At 51.1% G+C, this 24,383-nt stretch overlaps 2 protein-coding genes across 2 annotated transcripts in view; both read left to right on the forward strand.

Annotated features, from left to right (window-relative positions):
* Window positions 1-24,383, forward strand: part of LOC310751719 (uncharacterized protein) — a 950,206-nt gene that overhangs the window by 312,491 nt on the left and 613,332 nt on the right. The window lies entirely within an intron of this gene.
* Window positions 8,504-24,383, forward strand: part of PEA15 (proliferation and apoptosis adaptor protein 15) — a 58,291-nt gene continuing 42,411 nt past the window's right edge. Inside the window, exon 1 of the mRNA XM_083591637.1 lies at window positions 8,504-8,678. The gene's annotated coding sequence lies outside the window, so the exon portion shown is untranslated. The remainder of the gene's footprint in view (window positions 8,679-24,383) is intronic.

The following is a 24,383-nucleotide window of genomic DNA, read 5'->3' on the forward strand; positions in this document are numbered from 1 at the left end:
CCTCCATTTTAAGCCCTCCACTCCTCTTTTTGAGCCTCCCAAGTTGGTGGCCATCTCTGTCCCCTGTGGCAGGGAGTTCCATAGTCTAACTTTGCGTTGTGTGACCAGTCGTGAATCTCCCAACATTCACCTTCACTGGATGTCCATGAATCCTAGTGTTAGGAGAGAGCGAGGAAAACTTTCATCCCTGTTCTTCCCCCATTCCGGGTCTAGTCAGATCAAAAGGCTACACTGGGTTCTGTTTCCATGCCTATTTCATTGTGATTTTGTGGGGTGGGTGGGTGTTGTGGGGGGGGGACTTCCCTTGGAGCCTACGTGGCCTGTGGGAGATTGTTTTGGGATTTGGGGCAGGCGGCAGAGAAAGAGATTTTTGAGGATGGAGGGAGGGGACCTGATCCACCCCAAGACCAGCTCTTCTGTCCTCCTTTGTTTTCCTGCGGTTGCCAGGGTCACCGTCAACTGCGCCATGGAAACGGCACGCTGCCAGGGGTCTGCTTAGAGGCTGCCAGCAGTGAGCTGGACTGGGCCAGTGGGGTGAGGTGGGGGGCACCTCTGGGCACTGATGTGTGCTGTGGGGGGGCTGCCCATGCACCCACTAGGGTCCTGTGCACATCTGGGTGCACAAAGCAGCTAGACTGGTGATGGAACACCCACCGGGACCATATGACACTGGTCCTGAAAGACCTACATTGGCTCCCAGTACTTTTCCGAGCACAGTTCAAAGTCTTTGTGCTGACCTTCAAAACCTTAAATGGCCTTGGTCCTGTATCCCTAAAGGAGTGTCTCCACCCCCATCGTTCAGCCCAGACACTGAAGTCCAGATCCGAGGGCCTTCTGGCAGTTCTCTCATTGTGAGAAGCAAAGTTACAGGGAACCAGGCAGAGGGCCTTCTCAGTGGTGGCGCCCTCCCTGTGCAACGCCCTCCCACCAGATGTCAAGGAGAAAAAGAACTCTCTGACTTTTAGAAGACATCTGAAGGCAGCCCTGTTCAAGGAAGTTTTTAATGTTTGATGTTATGTTTTTAAGTGTGCTGGAAGCCGCCCAGAGTGGCTGGGGCAACTCAGTCAGATGGGCAGAGTACAAATTATAAAATTATCATCATCGCCATCATGGGTGCACAGAGAATACTGCTGGCTGAGCTCCCCCAGGGATTTTGCCAGTCTTGCCACAGTCTTGCCCTTTTCCATGAAAGTGGCCACCTTCTGCATCAGGTCCTCTGCAGAAGAACGTGAGAAGAGGCCTCTCCAGATCAGGCCAAACAGAGAGTCATAATATCACAGAATTGTAGAGCTGGAAGGGATGCCCAAGGAATCACAACTAAAGCATCCCTGATGGTTGACCATCCAACCTCTGCTTAAAAACATCTGAAGAAGGAGAGCTTGCCATCCCCTAAGGCCATCCATTCCACACCATAGACAGGAATGCAAGAAGCTGCTTTGTATTGAGTCAGACTGCAGGGTTCACCTAGTTCAGTCTTGTCTACACTGGCTGGTAGCATATCTCCAGGATTTCAGCCCAGAAGTTGCTACCAGCCGTGTCTGGAATCCTGGGATCTTCCGCCAGCAAATCAGGTGCTCAGCCACTGAGCCACACTCCTTCCCCCAAGCCAGGGACAGGACAGGTCCTTCCAGATGTTTTGGAGTCCAGCTGCCACCATCACCATCCCTGGCTATGCCACTTGAGATGGAATCGTAGAACATCTGGAGGGTTGCGAGTCTACGCCCTGTAGACCATAAGGAGTCCAATGCGGTTGCTGGTCCAGTGGGTCCCAAACTTTATTTTTTTGGGGGGGGGACTGCCTCTCTGGTCCCATAAACTCATCCCCAGAGCCCCTTACCCTACCCCAGAAACAGAATCACGGTTTGCACGACCTACAAAGGAACATAAAGGTAAAGGGACCCCTGACCATTAGGTCCAGTCGTGGCTGACTCTGGGTTTGGGGCGCTCATCTCGCTTTACTGGCCGAGGGAGCCAGCATACAGCTTCCGGGTCATGTGGCCAGCATGACGAAGCCGCTTCTGGTGAACCAGAGCAGCACACGGAAACGCCGTTTACCTTCCCGCCAGAGTGGTACCTATTTATCTACTTGCACTTTGACGTGCTTTCGGACTGCTAGGTGGGCAGGAGCTGGGACCGAACAACGGGAGCTCACCCTGTCATGGGGATTCGAACCACTGACCTTCTGATCGGCAAGCCCTAGGCTCTGTGGTTTAACCCACAGTGCCACCCGCATACCTGCTACAAAGGAACATAATAACACAATAAAATTCAAAACAGAAACAACAGTACATTTATTCAAGACCCAATTAAAATGGTTTAGTTTAATCAATTCAACACAACTGATGAGCTGGGCCCGGTGATACTAGCTTTTCAAAGTCTGATAGTCGTCTCCTCCTCCAGCGACCCACCCTTGCCTCTTAGCTTCCCCCCAGGTCAAGGGGGCAAGGCCACCCACTTGGGGAGCCCCTGCTCTGGTCCGAATGCCCCCCACGTTCGGAACCGCCTGACACTTACGGAAAATATAAACGCAGAGGGATCGCCACCGTCAGCAAAGGCAGTTTCGTGCGCACATTGATGGGTCTGTATGAATAATGTATGCTAAAGCAACAGAATATTCAGGCTCAGAGTCCCAAGTTTGCATCATGTGCTGCTTGGAAATGAAGCGGCGATCCATCATTCCTACAGCACACTAAAAACTGCCTCTCCCTCACAGCAAGATGCTGTGGGCTGCCCTGGTGGGGAGGGTGGGTTGCGGTTACCCCCATTTCACAGACGGCTAAAAGAAGGCAGGGACAGAGAGCGAGGGGTGGTCTTCAACAAAGTGAAAGGGGCAAAAGAAGATCAAAAGAGCAGCTGGATCAGGCCAAGGGAGGCCCATTAAGTCACAGAGACAGGTGACAAGGGGTCTCTTTTCCTGCTCTAGGGTAAAAATGGGTCTCTGTAAGACCGGAGTCATCACTTCCATGAAACCCTGCGGAATGTCTCACCTGAATATTATGCTTCCAGAGAAGAGGGCTTGCCTGCTTAAGGAAACAGGAGCCCTCTTCTGAATTAAATCAACACATTAAAGAACTTTAAACATATCAGACCTGGGATTTGGGCTTCTGCTGTTTTGGTGACTTATGATCAGGGCCAGATTTAGGTTTGATGAGGCCCTCAGCTACTGAAGGTAAGGGGGCCCTTTATATGTCCAGCTGTCCTTTGTCAACTACAAGTTGTCACTATTTTTTGTGTTGAATATATGCTATCTGGTAATTTATGGACCTACTAGGCATCTCAAGCCATTTGCACATTACAAAATATGTATTTTATCTAAGTAATTGTTGAACTGAAATACAATTAAAAAGTATATTACCTGTAACAGTGAAATACAATTAAGAAGTATATTAATAGTGAAATAATTATTAAGCTCTAACTTAAAATGATTGGGGGCCCATTACTTACATCATAGGAGCCTGTTGTTGTTTAGTCGTGTCCGACTTTTCATGACCCCCTGGACCAGAGCACGCCAGGCCCTCCTGTCTTCCACTGCCTCCCTCATGCTGGTCCCTTCGAGAACACTGTCCCACCATCTCGTCCTCTGTCGTCCCCTTCTCCTTGTGCCCTCCATCTTTCCCAACATCAGGGTCTTTTCCAGGGAGTCTTCTCTTCCCATGAGGTGGCCAAAGTCTTGGAGCCTCAGCTTCAGGATCTGTCCTTCCAGTGAGCACTCAGGGCTGATTTCCTTCAGAATGGATGCGTTGGATCTTCTTGCAGTCCATGGGACTCTCAAGAGTCTCCTCCAGCACCAGAATTCAAAACATAATTCATAATTCATAGGACCCTACACAACACAAAATACTGTTGCTGCATGTAGGTTTTATTTTATTTGCTTTTTATCTTATATTTTGGAAATGGTTTTTTTCCCCTTTAATTTTTTATGGGCCCCCAAGAGAGTGGGGCCCTAAGCTATATTTGTTTAGCTTATACGTAAATCTGGCCCTGCTTATGATAGAATCTCTCTCTCACACACATGACCAGGGCTGGGGCAGACCATAACTCAGAGGCAGAGGGCCTGCTAAAGACTCAGGTTGAGAAGGAGACCTCCATCACTTGCACACAGGCAGCAGGCAAAGAGCATCCTGCCCCCTTGCTCTTTTCAGGTGGGATTCAGTCACATCCAGGTAAACTCAGGTTCAGCAGTTAAAGTTGCCTTGCAGCCCTTAAAAACACAAGGAGAGCTTGGCTGCTGCTGGGTCAGGCCCAAGGAAGGCCCATCAAGTTCAGCATCTCATTCTCACTGTGGCCAAAGAACCTTAAGAATCCAGGACTCTAGATAGACTGCCTCTGGACCTGGAGGTTCCATAAGGAGAGCCTGGCTACTGAATCAGGCCCAAGGGGGGCCCTTCTAGTTCAGTGAAGGAACCAAACGTGATGCCCTCTCCCCTCCACACTGTTCATTGCCAACTCTCATTTAATGTCAACTTCTCTCCGCCCCAATGACACTACAAATGAACGTTATGGTCAGCGGTCTGGACATCTTTTGCTGCAGCCACAGAACAAGGTCTGTGGTTTTAAAAAGAAGCCATTTGAATCTTGGGGGGTTTTGCTTCTCTTCTCTATTCTGCACCCCCCCCCCGACAATGTTTACATTAAAAATGCATGTGAAACATTGCCAGTCTATTAATACCAAGCCTTGTAAAAGCCTTTTATGCCCTTAATCTTGCGGTGTGACGGCGAGGCGCACAGAGGATCTGAAAGATCCCCCCGAGATCTATTTCCTGAGGAAGAGGGGGCTCTGGATTCTGTCCTCTTTTTAAAAAAAACAGAAGAGTTTAACTTGGGAGACATCGTTTGTGCTGTTTGCCTAGTGAAAAGGCACCACCTGGCAAAAGATTCTTATACCAAATTAATTTGCAGGGCTTTGGATGAGGCGCAGGGCTTCTCCACCCCCCCCCCCACCTTCCTAATGCCAAAAGGTTGGTGGGGAAGGGGTTAGCAACATAACCCAACAGGCAAAAAAATAGGACAAAAGTCCAAAGCCCTAAGAAGCCCTGAGTAAAAAAGGCAAAGGGACCCCTGACCATGAGGTCCAGTCATGGCTGACTCTGGGGTTGCGGCGCTCATCTCACTTTACTGGCCGAGAAAGCCGGTGTACAGTTTCTGGGTCATGTGACCAGCAGGACTAAGCCGCTTCTGGCGAACCAGAGCAGCTCATGGAAACGCCATTTACCTTCCCGCCGGAGCGGTACCTATTTATCTACTTGCACTTTGCTGGTATCATTTCCACACTTGCCTCTGAAACAAAACCATCTTTGCCGTGACTTTTCTGCAGGAAAGCTGCTAGAGAAACGTGGTCCTTCCTCTCTCTTAACCCTAGAGCCTGAGGGTGTCTGAGGAGGCTGGATGTGGGAACATTCAGGACCGGCAAAAGGAAGTCCTTCTTCACGCAGCACAAATTTAAACTATGGAACTCACATCTGCAGGAGGCCACCAACCTGCGTGGCTTTTAAAGAGGACTGGACAAACCCACAGAGATGGAGAGGCTATGAGTCTCGAAAGGTTGTGTGTGTGTGTGTTTTAACATATCATTTTCAACAGTAATTAAACATACTTTTACATCTTATTCAATTTTTTTGACTTCCATCAATCCTGTCTGAAAATTTTCCAGTCTAATCTCTTAGTATGCATTTCTTATCTTCCCTATTACATTTAAAACTCACAACCAATATCTCTATTCTTTATCTACTTTGTAACACTTCTTATATTTCTCCTTACAAAACTTCTTGTAGCCCTACTAGCGTAATTTGTTGATTACAATTGCTCTTCAAATAATTCATATACTTCTTCCAATCTTCTGTGAATCTCTGGTCCCGCAGGTTTCGAATCATTCCTGTCATTTTGTCCAATTCTGCATAGTCCATTAATTTCGTCTGCCATTCTTCTTTCGTCTTGGAAGGTTCTTGAGAATCCCTCTGTGGATGGAAACTTGCCACTTGATCTCAGGAAGTGCAAGTGTAAGAGCTGATCTCACCTCCGTCTCATGGCCAGCCACAGGGCGATGTGCGCAGCGAAACAGTGGGAGGAAAGAGGCGCAGCTTGCTCAGATCTCGAGTTCCTCCTTTCTTTCTCAAGTCACACTGAGAAGGTTTCCTGGCAGCACGGAAGGCCATAACTTAACATGGGAAAGGTCCCACCCACCCCAGCCCACACAACTGCATCAGCTGATGGGAGAGGGAAATGGCTGTTGTTTAGCCATTTAGTCGGGACGCGAGTGGCGCTGTGGGTTAAACCACAGAGCCTAGGGCTTGCCAGTCAGAAGGTCGGCAGTTCTAATCCCCGCGATGGGGTGAGCTCCCGTTGCTCGATCCTTGCTCCTGCCAACCTAGCAGTTCGGAAGCATGAAGTGCAAGTAGATAAATAGATACCACTCCGGCGGGAAGGTAAACGGCGTTTCCGTACGCTGCTCTGGTTCGCCAGAAGCGGCTTCGTCCTGTTGGCCACATGACCCAGAAGCTGTACGCCGGCTCCCTCAGCCAGTAAAGCCAGATGAGCGCCACAACCCCAGAGTCGTCTATGACTGGACCTAACAGTCAGGGGTCCCTTTACCTTTACCTAGTCATTTAGTCGTGTCCGCCTCTTCGTGACCCCCTGGACCAGAGCACGCCAGGCACTCCTGTCTTCCACTGCCTCCCTCATGCTGGTAGCTTCGAGAACACTGTCCCACCATCTCATCCTCTGTCATCTCCTTCTCCTTGTGCCCTCCATCTTTCTCAACATCAGGGTCTTTTCCAGGGAGTCTTCTCTTCTCATGAGGTGGCCAAAGGATTGGAGCCTCAGCTTCAGGATATGTCCTTCCAGTGAGCACTCAGGGCTGATTTCCTTCAGAATGGATCGGTTTGATCCATTCTGAGAGTCCATGGGACTCTCAAGAGTCTCCTCCAGCATCAGAATTCAAAAGCATCAATTCTTCGGCGATCGGCCTTCTTTATGGTCCATCTCTCACTTCCATACATCACGACTGGGAAAACCATAGCTTGAACTATACGGACCTTTGTTGGCAAGGTGATGTCTCTGCTAGCTTCCTCCAAACCCAGCTGGTGGAATTTGAGCAAGCAAATGGCAGCATAAATGAAACTTGTGCCCAAGCATTTGAGGGTCACATGTACCCTTGTCCAAAGACGGGGAATATCTGTGGCCCTCTGAATGTTGCTGGACTCCCAACTCCTACCATATTTGACCATCCTGAAGCTGCTGGGAGGTGAGAGTCCAACAGTATCAAAAGATTCATAGGCGTTCCAGACCTACACATTCACTCAATCAAACCTTTATTGAATATCCAGCAAATAAATTGTATTTGACTGCTAATGGCATTTTAGTTCAATACTGAACAATACTGCAGCGAGGCCATGCCATGTTATTCTTGAAAGTTAACATGCAACAGCATTCAGCCACCTGGCTGTGTTTGACAGCTGGCATGCAATGGTATTTAGTATTTATATATTTTACAATTCTCTTTCCTTATTTCTTAACAGCATGTTTAGGCTGGTGTGAAATAGTATTTGGCATTTTGGACTATATTTATCTACAGCACTCATTTGCTGCCCAAACGCAATGTGCTCTTTGGATGCCAAGCAACAAAACATTAAAAATACAATAACTGCCATGGAACAATGGGAAACAGTAAAGGAAGCCCTGCATGAAAAATTTAGCAGCAGGGAGTGGAGAACCATAGAAGATGCAAAGAGATGGCTAAAAGCATAGAACAGATCTGGGATCAGGTGGATTAAAAAGTCTCTCAGGAGGCTGGGCATCTTCACCTGGAGTCACAAAGCCGCTGGATCATGCCCAAGAGGCGGTGGTCCTGGTGCTAATCTACTCAAGCACCCTGTCCTCACTCACAGCGGCCTTGATAACGACCAGCTCTCCAGGCTTGACACCAGCAACAATCAGAGCAGATGCCAAGTGGTTAAAATGCAGACTCCAAAAACCAGGTAGCATTTCGGGTTTGGAAGGACTTGTTCCAGCCACTTTTGCAAAAGTTGGGTTTCTCTTGGCGACGCTGAGCAGAATGCACCCCCAGGGTCTGACTCGGTATATGGCTGCTTCCGACCACTCTGCCCCCAGCAGAGGACAAAGGGGCCGCCATCCGAAAGGACCAGAGTCTTCCCTAATTGTTTAGGGCTATTTTTGGTTTTTTTAAAGATGGGGCGGCGGGAGGTGATGCCCGCTGCTGCCCTCCTTTCTCCCGGCCAGGCTGGGGCGGCTGCCCGTCTCCTGAACCCCTCCAAAGAGCCCTTTCGTCTCCGGGGGTCGTTTGGCGAGACGCGCGCTCCGGAGCGTCACGTGTGAAAGGGGCTGGTTTCGGGTTCCTGCTTTGCCAAGCCTCGCGCATCAGCACAAAAAGCCAGCCCGCCCGCCAGCCTCCTCCTCCTCCTCTCCGCGGCTCCCCCCGCTGACATCACTCGGCGCGGAGGAGGGCAGAGCAGGAGGAGGGTGGGGTGACCCGGAGAGCCGCCCAGCGCGAAAGGAGAAGCCTCGCCGCCGCCGCCACCGCGCACAGACAGACGCTCGCCCGCCGCTGCCGCTGCGCCCGGCTCGAGGGCGCGTCCCGTCCAGGGAGGGCAGGAGGACGAGGTCGCCGCCGTAACCAGCCGTGCCCAGGGGGACGCATCCTGCTCCGGCGCTTCCTGCCGCCGGTAAGTCCAGCGCCTTTCCTCCGGCTCAGCCATCCCTCGCCAGGGAGAGAGAGAGAGAGAGATCCATCCGAAAGGGGCGCAGCCGCCGCTCCGTGCGCTCTGCACATGGCCAGAGGCTCGCCCGCGCCCGCCCGCTGGGGGTCTGAGCGACCAAAGTCGGGGCGGTGGGGCTGATGGAGGGCTGGGACGATGGGGAGTCGGGGGCGATGATGGGGACGCAGAGAGCCCCGTTTCCGGGGCGCGCCCAAGGCGGGGAGCCCCCTTCGCCGCGCGGCTCTCCTTCGCCCGCTGAGGGTGACTCAAACCCAGATCCCGGGCTGAATCATTGCTGCTTCCTCTTTGGACTGCTGCCCTGGCAGATTTCTGGACAGAGCTCAGCAGCCGTCGCCTGACTCGAACCAGAGAAGCTCAGGACTGTCCACACTGGCAGGCAGCAGCAGCAGCAGCAGCTCTCCAGGGTCTCAGGGCAGGGAGATGTCGGTGGAGGATTTGAACCCGGGACCGTATGCATGCAAAGCAGATGTTCTGCCCGGACTCGGCGTCCACCCTGCCGGCCGCATTTGCTCTCCGGGCTCCCAGGCCATCGCCTGCCCCCTCTCCCCTTCTGCCCCCCCCCGTTAAAAAAAAAGCCCAAAGTGAACCACATTGTGCAGGCAAAACTCTTAAAAGTGCCAACCGCCTTGAGAACCAGCCAGAGCCCAACGGGGCATTGTCCCTGCTGCCTAGTCTAACTCTTTAGCTCTTTCTCGGCCCCCCTCCCCCATTTCCCCCCCCCCTGCAACTTAACTCTGCCCCTGGTCAGCCCAACTTGATGCCATCTGCCCAAGGAGCTCGAAATGGAGAGGAACCAGGCACAGGGCGGGGCTCCTCCCAGTTTGCCACTTCCTCCTCAAATCTAGGAAACATAGGTAGCGGCTTTCTAGTGAGTCGGGCCATTGGGTCCACCTGGCTCAATGCTTCCTACACAGGCTGGCAGCCCTGGCTCGGCAGCCCTACCTGCAGATGCCAGTGGGGATCGAGCCTGGCATGGTCTGCAAGCAGAGCAGGGGCTCTGCCAGGGAGCCATGGTCGACCTTCTCTACTCTAGAGAAGGCCCAAGAACAGCTGTGATTCCTGCAGTGCAGGGGGTTGGACTAGATGACCTCTGTGGTCCCTTCCAGCTCTACAGTTCTATGGCAGGCTAAGCAGAGCCCTGGAAGAAAACTTCGGGAAAACAGGAATGAGCCACCAGCACTCTCAGCCGCGTGCAGATATGAACCTGGGAGTTTCTGGTACCTAAACTCTGGTGATAAACGGCCAAGCAAAGTTCTTCTGTAAAGGGGACCAGCCTGGATATGGCTGTGGAGTGTGGGATGTGGGAGAGACCCGGGTTCAAATCACTTCGCCTAGCCTACCTCCTGGGGTTGTTGTGAGAATGGTGCTCTGGAGAAAGCACCGTGAGCTCCTTGGAGAACAGGCAGGATATAAATGCACTCAGCAAATGGGGATGTCCACCCTGGTGGGCAGGAACAGCACCCAAGCACTTTCCCTCGGCTCTCCCTGCCCTAGCCAAGAGAGAACTTGAAGCAGATCAGATGGCCACCCCTCAATCACTGGGTTCAGAGTATTCAAGGGACTAGTCCTCAAGCTGTTCACTCAGATCAAGCTTCAGTTCTTTCCCTGGCACAGCATTCCTTCCACCATCACCGCTCCTCCTCCCCACCCTGATATCCTCCTGAGCATCTCTTTGCCTTCTGAGGTACCCACTGAACATGAAAAAGCCTTTGTCTTTTTGGCATCCTGTTGTGGACAGCCCTGAGGTGGGACTGCTCTTTATCTAACCAACTTTTCATTTATCTGATGTTCAGTTTCTGTTTTAGCTGCAATTGTGTGTGTGTGTGTGTGTGTCCTGCTGATTTGCAGATTTGTTGCCTCCTTTTCAATGCTTAGTTGATATTGATTGACAGGGACAGTGGTTCCCACTTTGCTGGAGTTTTGCTGTGGCGTTGCAAACGGTGTTCGGATACTTTTGCATCTCGGGGAGTTGGCCTTTTTGGGTCCTGCCAACCCCACAATTCTAGGATTCTGGGATGATACCTCGTGCCTCGGAGCGGGAGAGGCAGCCACCGAGATGTGCTCTCCACACAGACGGAATAAATAAATCATGTTGGGTAAATGCACCCTGCTCAAGCTGAAATGGGCTCCTCTAATAAGACTCGGTCAGAGGCCAGGGCCTTGCAGGACCTGGCCAAAAGGTGCATTTAAGCCAGCATCTGGTCCTCAGGGATAGCTGGACAGGTGCTTCTGTGATGCTTTGCAATTTGGGCCCCCTTGGGCTCATTTGGCAGGAGCCTCCTGTCCGTGCTTGGAGAAAGTGGATGGGGAGAAGCTTTTCTCCCTCTCTCAAAATACAGTGGTACCTCTGGTTATGGACTTAATGCGTTCCGGAGGTCCGTTCTTAACCTGAGGTACCACTTTAGCTAATGGAGCCTCCTGCTGCCTCCGTGCAATTTCTGTTCTCATCCTGAAGTAAAGTTCTTAACCCCAGGTACTACTTCTGGGTTAGCGGAGTCTGTAACCCGAAGTGTTTGTAACCTGAGGTAAAAAGGTAAAGGTAAAGGGACCCCTGACCATTAGGTTCAGTTGTGACCAACTCTGGGGTTGCAGCGCTCATCTCGCTTTATTGGCCGAAGGGGCTGGCGTACAGCTTCCGGGTCATGTGGCCAGGAGGACTAAGCCGCTTCTGGCGAACCAGAGCAGCGCACAGAATCACCATTTACCTTCCCATCGGAGCAGTACCTGTTTATCTACTTGCACTTTGTGCTTTTGAACTGCTAGGTTGGCAGGAGCAGGGATCGAGCAACGGGAGCTCACCCCGTCGCAGGGATTCGAACCGCCGACCTTCTGATCGGCAAGTCCTGGGCTCTGTGGTTTAACCCACAGCGCCACCCGCGTCCCTTGTAACCCGAAGTACCACTGTACTAAACTCAGGGACATCTGAGGAAGCTAAATGTTGGGAGATTCAGGAGAGACCAATGGAAATCTGCCCTCCACGATCTGTGCAGAGCTGAATTATGGAGTTCGCTCTCCCAGGAGGTAGCGATGGCCCCCAGCCTGGAAAACTTGGAAAGAGGATTGTATCACTTCCCAGAGGAGGAGACCAGCCGTGGCTGTGAGCCGCAAGGGTGGCTGCGCTCCTCCTTCCTCCACCATCGTCTGAATAATACCAGTTGCTGGGATCACACAGCTGTCGTGCTCATGTCCCAGGAACATCGGAAGCTGCCTTATCCTGAGTCAGACTGTTGGTCCATCTAGCCCAGTAATGTCTACACGGGCTGGCAGTGGCCCTCCAGGATTCCAGGTCAGGATCTCTCCCAGCCCTACCAGGAGGTGCCAAGGATTGTGCTGCTTCGAGGTTTCCCATGGGGGAATCTGGTTCTTCGCTGTGGGAACAGGATGCTGGACTAGCTGTGCCCCCTTTGGGCCTGATCCTGTTGGGCTTCCCCCAGGGAATGTGGTTGGCTACTATAAGAACAGTGTGCTCGACTAGATGAGCCCTCTGTCCTGATCAGCAGCAGGGCTATTCTTACATCCGTAGCGTGAGGGTCAGCAGCTGATGTTGGTCTTCTCAGACTCCAGCGCCCATCCTTCCTGACCCATTAGCCAGACTGGCCGTGGCCGATGGGAACTGGAGTCCAGCAACATACAGAATAGTGGACCACCTTAGCTACCCCTGTCGGACGTGAATCACTTCCAAGGACTGTGGCAGAGCCAGGATGTGGGTGGAATGTCCCCACAGAAAGGAGAAGGCCGCTTTAGCCATCATGGCTACAGGCAGCAGAGGACAAACACAAAGGATGTTAGCAGAGCAGGTGGGCTTGCAAAGGATTGTCTCTTGGGCGGCCCATGCTGTCTTGCTTGCATTCCTTGAAGTCGTGAAAGTGTAAGGAGAGCCTGACTGCTGGATCAGGCCCATAGCCCACCTCGCCCAGCATCCTGTTCCCACAGTGGCCAACCAGATGCCTGTGTGTGAAACCTGAAAGCAGGACTCAAGCGCAAGAGCACCTCTCCCCTTACCAGCAACTGGTATTCGAAAACATTGCTGCAAAGCCTCCTCTGTGAATTGGCTCGTCCTCTTTCCAAGCCATCCAGGTTGGTGACGGTCACTGCCTCCTGTGGTCCCGCTGCCCCACATGGGTCATTCGCAGAGTCGGGCTGGCTTTGCCTCTTCCTCGCTCCGCCGTGACTTTTGACTTTTTCAATGTCCGCGCTGCAACATCCACGTGGAAGCAGGGCAGCCCCAGCAAAGGGGCCCATTGTGTCCGCTGAGTGCAGATACCATCACGCTTCGGACAGCGGCGTTGGAGTCTTGCTAGACAATGGGCCCCTTCAGACAACCCAGTCCCACGAGAAGCTGCTGCTGCTGCAGAGTCATTGCTGTGTGTGTTGCGGGGGGCGGGATCTGCTGTCATCTGGGTCCTCCAGAGAGGGCACACTTTGTCTTAGTTGCCGTCTGGGACCATCTTAATAAACTGACTTGCAAGTTATCACTGCGGGTCCCTCCCTCAGTCCTGCTGGTTTGTAGAAATCGCAAGGAGGGGAGACTAGTGTCGCTGTTGAACTCCAGTTCTGTTTTTGTGGACTTTCCCTTAAGGCAGCTGGTTGGCCCCTGGGAGAACTGGACTGGATGAGCCGCCAGCCTTTTCTGATGTTCTTTTATTGACTTCTGCTTGCAGGACGTAGTTTGGGCTTTATTGCTTTAGTGCTTAGTCTTTGTTTAGGTCTGGAGGTCGTTTTTGTGGGGGCTGTTGTTGTCACACCCTGTTGTGAGTTTGGTGTTCTCTGCAGGGTGCTGAAATAGGGGGGCCTTTGATCTGAGCCCACAGGCCTCCTTTTATGTTAGGGCTTTTGTTCAAAATGTTTCACACGATGCACCGAAATTCTCCAAAATGACATCTTTAGGCCAGTTCATTTTTACAACAACCTTGTCGGGGTGCCGCAAAGTTATCACCCCCATATTACAGAGAAGGACAAAAGCAGACAGAGGCAGAGTTCAAACTACGAGCATCCTGGTTCACAGCTCACACCCTTAACTGCCTTTCCCACAAATAATTTGTGGTCTTCAAACTTTTAATTGTGCTTTCCCAAATGCTGTCCTGCCCTTCTAAAGCCAAGCTGTTTCAGCTTATCACACACCCCTGACAACTTGGGGCGACCGCTCTCAGTCTCTTCTGCCTCTCTCTAATCTGTCCTTTGCGCCCCCTCACTAGCCCCAAATATTTTTGTCCGGCTGGGATGTGTCCTTGGGCCCTGATCATGGATGGAGGATGCAGAGGGAGGGACGCCAGAGTGTGTACAAGGAAACTAGCCTCCTGTACAAGGGGGACATTCACATGCCTTGCCCCGCCCACATTTCCATCTGGCTCCACCCACCCCTGGCATGTGGCCCTTGGAAGGTTGCCCAAAGAGAATGTGGCCCTTGGGCTGAAGAAACCAAGAGGTATTCCAAACTGACCCTACTTGCGGGACACCTCCCTTCTGATGCGCCAAGGCCAGGTCAAAGCCTCTCTGTCTCCTACCTGTGTTCTCCCCAGGTAGACTCACCTGGTCCCTTCACTGCACATTTCAAGGTGCAATCCATGGCCCTTTCAGTGTGTTTGCCAGAGGGAGAGTCACTGGTTTTTGATTCATTTTTATTATGTCATCATTTTGTATGTTTATGCTCTTCCACCACGTGCTCTTCAGATGGGGATCAGAACATAAAGTTAATAAATATATATCTCCTTTACTCACCTCCGTTCCTTCATTCGAAAGTTACTGCTTTCAGGTTAAAAAAGGGGGGAAAGGCAGCCTTAAGATCTCTCCCCTTGATTGACAGCAGCCAACTCAGAACACTACTGATAGCAGGCAAATAAGAGATTGGCTTATATATATTTTCCCCCCTGTGTGCGTCATTCGGCAATTACCCTTCCCCCCTTGGTTGAATTTTATCCACATCCTTCTTACGATACTTCTGAAACCCTTTTCTCTGCCTGCCTTGCTTTGGACTCGCGTGGTTTCTGCATCTCATGACAAGGGCTGTCATCCTCTCTGTGGTGATTCAGCTGCCTCGCCCTCCGTCAGATCCTTCGTGGATGTGCTGGGAGGCACAGGTGGCCCCGTCTATGGCCTGCTCTCCAAAGCGGGAACATCCTTGATCCTTCACGTTCAGCCTCTTCCCTTTCCCCACACACCCCCAGGCAGTTTTGTGCCTATTAAAAGGCTCCCAGTTCGTCTGACAGCTTCCAGTCGTCTTTCATCCTTCCTTCCTTCGAGTTCCGATAGTGGACAGAAAGTTTTCGCCTCCGCTTGGCTTTCGGAAGAGCTCGTTCCAAGACCCCCGGGGCCACTTCTGCAAGCAAACTCCGCTGCGCAGGTAACTCAAGCACACTGAAGCCCTCCCTCAGTTCTGAAATTCATAGAATGGTAGAGTTAGAAGGGGACCCCAGTGGTCATCTAGTCCAGCCCCCTGCAGTGCAAGAATTGCAACCGGCGCATCCATGACAAATGGCCACCCAACCACTCATAAAACCCTTCAGTGAAGGACAGTCCTCCACTTTCCAAGGCAGCCCCTAAAATAAGCTTGTTTTCTGTTGCTGCAGGGCCTGAACCAGTGGGTTCGAATTGTAAGAAAAGAGGTTCCAACTAAACATTATTAGGAAGAACTTTATGACGGTAAGGGCAACCTTGGAAGGTGGTGGACTCTCCTTCTTTGGAGGTTTTTAAGCAGAGGCTGGATGGCCATCTGTCAAGGATGCTTTAGCTGAGATTCCTGCTCTGTGGGGGTTGGACTAGATGACCCTTGGGGAACTCCTTCCAATTCTGCAATTATATGCTTCTGAGTTGTGGTTTATATGCTGCAGTGTGGATCAGCTTCATTGGCAAGGAAGAAGGCTGAGGGGCTCCATGTGCGCGCCTCCCTTTGGATCAGACCCCCATCCAAAAGACATCATCGCAGTTAATAAACGTGCTTGCAGAATCCTAAAAAATATTCCAGTGCATTTTGCAAGATGCAGCTTTACAAAATGTGCATTGTCCCTGCCCCCCCTAACTATTAAGGCACTTGCATCATCTTGACAAAATACTAAACTAGAATTACTTACTTACTTCCGACCTAATCCGTTCCCCAGATTTTTGACTGGGTGCACAATTCAGATGTTTCCCTCTCCTGTTTCCCCTAATATTCCAGGACAGGAGTCAATAATTCTGGGAAGGAAAACTTGGCAAAAATAAGCCAGTGTGTTTTGCCACAGGAGGAAAAGGATAACCTGGGTGGCAGGGAGAGCAGAATACCTGTGGGATTAGAAATGTCAGTGGCTGAGAGGGCATTAGCGTCCACAAAACCTCCTCTTGTCTGGCAAAACCAGGACAAAATATTGCAAAAATGAGAGGGAGGCCCTGCAGCTCAAAGCTAGCTCAGAAGGTCAGCTGGAGGCTGGAGCCGTCTTGGGCCAAAGCGTTGCCCTTCCTGGGACGCTGCCTCTTGGCTGACAAGCTGCACATCAGAGCTGAGTTTTTTTCTCTTCCTTTTAATGGGAGTGTGCCAGATTGTTTGATCTCAGCTCGTTCATTTAAAAGTCAGCTGCTTATCTAAGTCCAGTTAATAATGCTGAGCCTGACTTTATATGCATCTCAAAGCCCTGGATATATATACATTATAATGACAAGCTGGAGGAGACTCTTGAGAGTCCCATGGACTGCAAGAAGAACAAACCTGTCTATTCTTAAGGAAATCAGCCCTGAGTGCTCACTGGAAGGACAGATCGTGAAGCTGAGGCTCCAAGACTTTGGCCACCTCATGAGAAGAGAAGACTTCCTGGAAAAGACCCTGATGTTGGGAAAGATGGAGGGCACAAGGAGAAGGGGACGACAGAGGACGAGATGGTGGGACAGTGTTCTCGAAGCTACCAGCATGAGGGAGGCAGTGGGAGACAGGAGGGCCTGGCGTGCTCTGGTCCAGGGGGTCACCAAGAGGCGGACACAACTAAACGACTAAACAACAACAATGACAAGCTAAGCTAGGCCTCCTTCAGAGGAGGAGGAGGAGGGAGGGAGCCATCATAGCTCAATGGGGAGAGCATGAAGAAGATCTCCAGTCCTTGAAAGCTTCTCCAGATAGGGCTGAGGGTGGGTCTCCTGAAACGCCGGCGAGCCTCTGCCCATCTACGAAGACAAAATTGAGCTAAATGGGCTCAGGGGTCCTGTCTGGTACAGGGAAGGTCCCTCTGTTCCTGTTAAATTAGCCATTTCTTCAGAACCATGAGGACTACAATCTTAGTTTGTTTTTAAAGGGACCAGCTGTAACCTCAGCAGCTTTGCATGCAGAACACCACATGCTCAATCCCCGGCTTTTCCAGGCCTGAAACTCTGGCAAACTGCTGCCAGTCAGTGTTGCCATTACTAAGCTAGATGGAGTAGTGGGTCCGACTCCTTATAAGGCAGCTTCCTAGGTTCCCATTTATGCTTCAGATCTGAGTGTGAGGCTTGCTGTCCCGTTTAGTGTGGCAAGGGTGGTTCTTTGCACATCTGGAAGACGACTGTGTCACCTCCCATCACCCTCTTGAAGGTGCTTTTACAGCTCAGGGAAAAGGGCAGGCAGACACAGCATCTGTAGACTGTAGCATCCTGAATTAAGGGAGGGAGGGATTCCCATTGCAGCCAAAGGATTGTTTGAGGCCACCATGAAAGAGCTGATCTTCAGCTTGAAACCAGGACTTGCTCTTTAACCATGCTGCTCCTCCAGCTGCCAATGCCATTCATGTAACTTGTGTGAATATCAAGCGTGGGTTGTGTCCAGGAACCTGGGAGGATTTCTTTCACGTGTGTGCATGTTTTCATCTTTAAATAAACAGCCCATGCAAGTTTCTAGCTCTTATGGCCATCAAGATTAGCCTGGCCGTCTCAGAGGAAATCTGGGGAGGCTGAGGTGGACTTTCCAGTGGTCAAAGTGTGGTTGTGTCTTCCTGCCCGGCATCTATTTCCTGCCCTCTTCCCCCACCGCACCCCTCTTTCTCTCTCACACTTGATCCTGAACCCATAAGTCGTGCAAAAGGAGCAAATCTGTGCAATGTTCTTGAACAGTTGCAGAATCTGGTTTCGGTTCAGTTTCATTTTCTTGGATAGGAAGCTTTGATGCCGAGTACACAAGCCTTCCCAGCCCTGCCTCCTGCAAAGCACTTTTTTCCCAACCACATGCTGGAACATTTTGATGTCGTCGGGTGGGTTTCGAAGGAAGATCGCCCCTTTTGTGAGCCTGGAAATCGCAGCAGCCCTGCTTTGAACCTGTTCAGTTGCAAGCCCGTCTCTCCTCACCAGTCTTCTCTCCCCCCACTCCCATGTTCTCTCTCTCTCTGTGTGTGCATCTCCACTCCTCTCTGTTCCCTTCGAGCGAGTGTCACCCCTCGTCAGAGGCCCTTTGCATCCAGGTGCCTGTTCTGCCCTCCCAATAGTCCCCACGGAGCTGTCTCCCTGACTCCTTCCTTTCACATCTGTTTGCTCACCTCCCTGGCTCCCAGACCCAGCTGTCCCAGAAGCTTAGCAGAGCTGCCTGTCATTCTAGGGGCTGAGTTCCTTTCGGGCAGGGGCTGCTTACCATCGCCCCAGCCTCCTGTTGCAACCGTTTTTCCCTGGAGTGTTGCATGGATTTTAATCTACCCCCAAAGAGATCCCTTATCATGTTTTATTTAAAACATGGAAACTGGTGTCTGCCTCTCAGGCCAGGCCAGCATCCTGTTCTCACAGCGGCCATGGGAAGGCGGTGAGCAGGACCTGAGCATGAGAACATTCTCCCTTCCTGCAGTTTCCAGCAACTTATGCAGAAGCATTGCAGCCGTCAGTAGCCTCAACCAGCCCATATCCTTTCCTTCAGGCACCCTCTCCAGGATTTCTTGTATTTTATAAACCATTTGCTCTGCGCAGCAGATTAGCCGACAGATGCCAGGGAAAGAATCTTGCACATGGCAGAGCATCTCCAAGAGCATCAGACCTTCCTCCTTCAACAGCACTCGCCTCGCGCTCAAGAGCCATTTGATATCAAGGCAGCCACCTGGCTTCATCTGTTGTCATCAGCAGGAGGCTGTGTGAATAAAAGCAAAATGGGCTTGCTCATCCTTGATTGGGTCTCCCCGAGAGTGGTTTTGCTTTGTTTTGTTTTTTAAGATCTTCCCTTTGCTCATCAAATACTTGTTTTTGGAGATTTTCAGGCTCAGAAACTATAGGAAGAATCCAGAGCTTAATCCTCTTCATTTAAATGAGATTTAAAAAATATGTATGTCAGAACTGCCACACATAACGGAATGAGAATGCATAGAAGTGCAAGAAGGCTCCCTTACCCAATTCTTCCTTCTTTTTCCAGTTCAACAGCAGAGTCCAACTCAAAACGCACGTCTCTCACCCAGAAAGTGTGGTGTAGTTCAGCCTTGAGGCCGATGGCTAAGTTGGCAAGCAACTTGTGAGAACGTAAGACTCAAGGAAGAGCCTGCTGGGTCAGCTGCCCAAGGGAACCCATTTAGTCCAGCCTCTTGTTCTTACAGGGATGCAGGTGGCACTGTGGGTTAAGCTGCAGAGTCTAGAACTTGCCGATCAGAAGGTCGGCGGTTCGAATCCCCGCAATGATGGGGTGAGCTCCCGTTGCTCGGTCCCTGCTCCTGCCAATCTAGCACTTCAAAAGCACGTCAAAGTGCAAGTAGATAAATAGGTACCACTCCAGTGGCAAGGTAAACAGCGTTTCCGTGCGCTGCTCTGGTTCGCCAGAAGCGGCTCAGTCCTGCTGGCCACATGACCCAGAAGCTGTATGCCGGCTCCCTCGGCCAATAAAGCAACCCCAGAGTCGGCCACGACTGGACCTAATGGTCAGGGGTCCCTTTACCCTTTACCTGTTCTTACAGTGACCAGCCAAATGCCCCAATGGGAAACCCACAAGCAGGATCCGAGTGCAAGAGCAGCCCTTTCCTGTGCTTTGGTTTCCAGCGACCGGCATTCAGAACCATTGCTGCCTCCAACCATGAAGACAGAACCAAGTCATCACAGCCAGTCGCTATTGCTAGTCTTATCCTCCACGATAAATTCCTTTCCTTTCCAATTCAGTGTTATTCATTTCCATGGGTGTTGCTTCAGCCCATTCTGGAGAAACTCCTGTGCTGATCTTTGTGATGTTTAGAATCAAAGAGGAAGCCAAGCTTTACCGGGGCGGGTGGGTGGGGGCCATACTTTTCTGGTTTTTCGTTCCTCATACACACACAGGCTGACTCTTGGTGGAATAGCCTTGGAGAAAAGTGCTGAGAGTTAAGAGCCAATTGATGCTCAGCTCAAAAGTGCAACCAAAAGCCTCTCTTTCCAGGACAGAGTAGCAGGAAGTCAAGTTGTATTTTTATATTCTGTTGGAAGCTGCCCAGAGTGGCTGGGGCAACCCATTCAGATGGGTGGGAATAATAAGAATAAAGTTGCAAGCTGCATTGTGCCTTGGCATTCTGTCCATGTTGCCCCAAGCAGCTCCATGTTCTGGCTGTTATGCTTTTGAGCTCACTGCCCTCTTGGCGACTTTGACCAGTATTTGGGGCAGGGACCCTGCTCAGTGTGCATGGCATGCAGAAGGCCAGGGAGCCGCTCTGCTCTGGCCCTGTGTGATTTTCGCAGGCCTGACAGGTGCTTTGCAGAGCCACTGCTACTCTGAGGAGACACTGGTGAACTAGAGGAAGGATCAGGCAGCTTCCTACGTCCTCACAAGAAGGCAGTTGCTGCGGGATTTTTTAATATTGTGCCATCAATGTACATGTGGCACTTTGTGCAATAGGGCAGCTCTCTGCCTTGACGGACTTGGACTCTAGCAGGTGGCGGGAAATGCCTTTGGCGGCCTGGGGGCTGGATGCCAGGGGTGGGTGGGGCCGGGAGTGTAAGTGCATCTCAATTTACTCCTGCATCCCGTAATGCCAGAAGCACAATCTGAGCTCAAGGACACATGGTAGCTAGGCAGAAACACTCCAGAAGAATCCACAGCAGAACCAGAGAGGGGTGTGAGTCCTGGAAGACCTGGGAGACCTTTTCACTTGGCCTGGGAGGGTGGGGCCTGGACGGACTCCATCTACAAAAGCTGAGGGTGCTGAACAGTATTGTTTAGTTTTGTTGTTCCTGTTATTGATATTAATTTTTTTGTATCTTTATATTAGATGTTGTTGTGAATTATATGGAAATTCTTTCAGTTGGGTTGTGTACTTTTTGATGCTTCACCTGTTGTTCATGACTACCTTTTATCTTTGTAATTGTGGTTTTTTACATTGTGAGCCACCTCGAGCATGCTTTTAACCATAGGAAGGCAGCATACAGATAAAGTTATGCATGTGTAGTCTGGGTAGAGCTGAAAGGGCCAGACGGAAAGGTCTCGAGGGCCACATTTGGGCCCAAGGCCTGAGGCTTCTCCACTCCTGCACTACACAATCAAGGCAGATTGCATTATTACACACACTTGGGTTTTGTTGCAGAAGGCTTTGCGGAAAAGGGGTTTGAAGGAGGGATTTGAAGGAAGTGGCAGAGGTGATGTCACACAGATCCTCTTCTGGACAGGTCCAGGCATACTGGGGGGGGGGCAGAGGGGAACCAAGGAGAAGTGTGCAAGTTTTACATGTTGCATTCAAGGAACTTGCAACCCAGCAGGTCATAACCTGCTTTCAAGGCAGCCTCATCACCCCCTAAAAGCTTGCAGAAAACCCCAAGGGCAGAGGCTGGCAGAAAAACCGGTTGATCCCCAGGTTGAAGTTGACCAGCAAGGATGCCTGACTTCCACTTGTTTAATAAGAGTAGCGACAAAATAACCATTTTCTCCCCACACCTGCAAATTATACCGCTGAAATGAAGAACGCTTGAGGGGTAACCAGGAGTGGTTTGGTTTTTTTTAAGGACTGTGAGTTCCATTCGTCTTCTTGTGCTCAAAACAAATTTCTGGGCTTCGTTTGGAATTGTTGTTGTTGTTTAAGGATGTACAGCATGTCTTTTGCACCTGGCTCGGGTTGGTGGATCCTGAGATTCTCTTGCAAACAACAAAGCAGATTCTACAAGCCTGCAGCTGCTCTAGGGAACCCAGAATTGCCATTTTGAGTCGTGGCCCAGCTATCTTGCCTGCATCCCTCATTCCTGAGCTGGCCTGGGCACACACACACACTCTCTTTCCTACTCCTCCCCCAGCAACATCCCCCTCCCTCAGTAGCCAGGGTGGAAAACAGCTGGACCATTCAGCATATCTTCTGAATTGCGTCTGTCTCTGGGTGTCAGCACCATCAGCCAGCCGCTTGCCATTGTCTCGGGATTTGGGTGCTGGGGCGAGCTGGACAAAAGAGCTATTGTTTGGGCACTTACACTGGTACCCCCCTGTCCTGCCTCGCCTTTGTTCCATCCCTGAATATTCCTCTCTCTCTCTCTCTCTTTTGCACACACCCCAGTGGCTTCACAGCAGCCAACCGGACATTCCATTGCATTTCCAGAGGTGGGGAGTGGAGAGGGGGGGTTGCAAGAGGACAGAAGGAAACTGCCAGGGTGCAGGCCCAGGGTGCAGGAGACGGGCTTGCGGCTGCAAAAGCAAGGAGCGTGAAAGGTGCAAAAGCTAAAAGTAGAAAAATAAATAAATAAAGGTGGGTAAAAGGAACTGTGGAAGGAATAAAGGAGGACCCCCCCCCACCCCGGGAAGAACAGACTCTAGTGCATAAAAAAAGAACCCTGATGCGATTCCCATCTGTGTAAAGGAAATGTGAACTTGCTGTTCCTTTCCCTTTGCAGAATGCTGGGATCTCTGCTCTGGGGTTGGGCTGAAATGCTCCACATCTGTTGGGAAAGGAATTCTGAGCAGGGAGTTGTGTGTGTGTGTGTGTGTGTGTGTGTGTGTGTGTGTGTGCATGCGCACATGAAGCATTCTCTCTCTCTCTCTCTCTCTCTCTCTCTCTGGGAAGGAGCCCATCTTTTAACAGCCCAGCTGTGCAGAACTGAAAGATGCCTGCCGCCTGGCGCCAAGCCAGCCCCAGAAAGCGGAAGCGTGGCTCTCGGTGCGCCCAGCTTCCCATCAGATCGCTTTGCTCGGCTGTGTCTGGGGGAACCGACTGCGCGGAGGAGGGGGTTTGGTCTGTTTTATTTTTAAGAGTCCGAAAACAGGATGGGCAAAAGGGAATGGCTCTCTGTTGAAACTTAGGACTTGCCCCAAGCATACATTCAGAGCGCGTTGGACTTGAGTGGGGCATATGAAACCCCTCCTCTCTCACCTGCCTAAATTCTGCCACATGCAGCCCTGATGCTGCACACCTTTTAAAATGTTCCTGCCTTGCATATTTTTATTTTAGTATTTCATGCATTTCTATCCCAACTTTTTCTTTCTCAAAGATGCTCGAGGTGGCATATACGGCTTGTCTCGCCTCCTGAATAAATCACCCACAACACAACCCTGTGAGGCAGGTTAGGCTGGGAGGCAGGCACTGGCCCAAAGGCACCCAATGAACTTCATGTCTGAGCAGAGATTCGAACCCTGCTCTCTCAAGTCGTAGTCCAAAACTCTCACCGCTACACCCCACTGGCTCTCTGTCGGCACTGATTCCACCAGAATTACAGGGCAGTTTTAACATATTGAGGGACACGGGTGGCGCTGTGGGTTAAACCACAGAGCCTAGGACTTGCCGATCAGAAGGTTGGCAGTTTGAATCACCGCGACGGGGTGAGCTCCCGTTGCTCAGTCCCTGCTCCTGCCCACCTAGCAGTTCGAAAGCACGTCAAAGTGCAAGTAGATAAATAGGTACCACTCCGGCGGAAAGGTAAACGGCGTTTCCGTGCGCTGCTCTGGTTCGCCAGAAGCGGCTTAGTACACCCGGAAGCTGTACGCCGCCTCCCTCGGCCAATAAAGCGAGATGAGCTCCGCAACCCCAGAGTTGGTCACGACTGGACCTAATGGTCAGGGGTCCCTTTACCTTTACTTTTATTAACATATTGCAGTTATAATCCTGTTTATGAGAGATCTCAACTCTTTCCTCAGTTCCTGTATGGGGTGCAGAGGGGTGTTTGTGTGGGTGTATTATTATTAGTATTAGTGTCTTACATCATAGATCAGGACCAGATAAATGGCGGAGAGAGAGAGAGAGAGAGAGAGAGAGAGAGAGAGAGAGAGAGAGAAGGCCTGGTATGTGAATGCCCTGTGCCCCTCCACCTGGTAAGACCCCACGAACTGCCCAAGACCCACCCTCCTCAAGCCCCAGAGCCAGCCCCTGCCTGTTTTGCAAACAAGGATGCTACGAAGAGGATGCAGCGGGGCGGATCCACGGTGGCTCAGCATCCTTTCGACTACATAGCATTTCCCAAGTTTCTAATTTTAATGACGGGCGGAGGAGAGGAAGTGTGAATCTTCGTAAGGAAAAATAATGGGTCAGCTCGGAATGGGGTGAGGTCAAAGAAAGCTCAGGCTGGTTTTGCAGAGAGGTGAAAGTTCTGGTTGTCGGCTGGAGATCTGGGCAACAGTAGAAGATTCTGGGGGCCTGCCTACTTGCACTCGGGGGCCGCCTCTGTCTTGAATCAAACTCTGACAGTCCTGTCTGTCATTCCTGGAGTTGCTTTCTCCTCCTGGTTTTCAGAGATTACAAGGAAGTCTTTCTTCACGCAGCACAGAGTTAACCGATGGAACTCACTGCTGCAGGAGGCCCCCAACTTAGATGGCTGTAAAAGAGA

The sequence above is a fragment of the Podarcis filfolensis genome (genome assembly GCF_964270895.1).
Source record: "Podarcis filfolensis genome assembly, chromosome: 16".
Lineage (NCBI taxonomy): Eukaryota > Metazoa > Chordata > Lepidosauria > Squamata > Lacertidae > Podarcis > Podarcis filfolensis.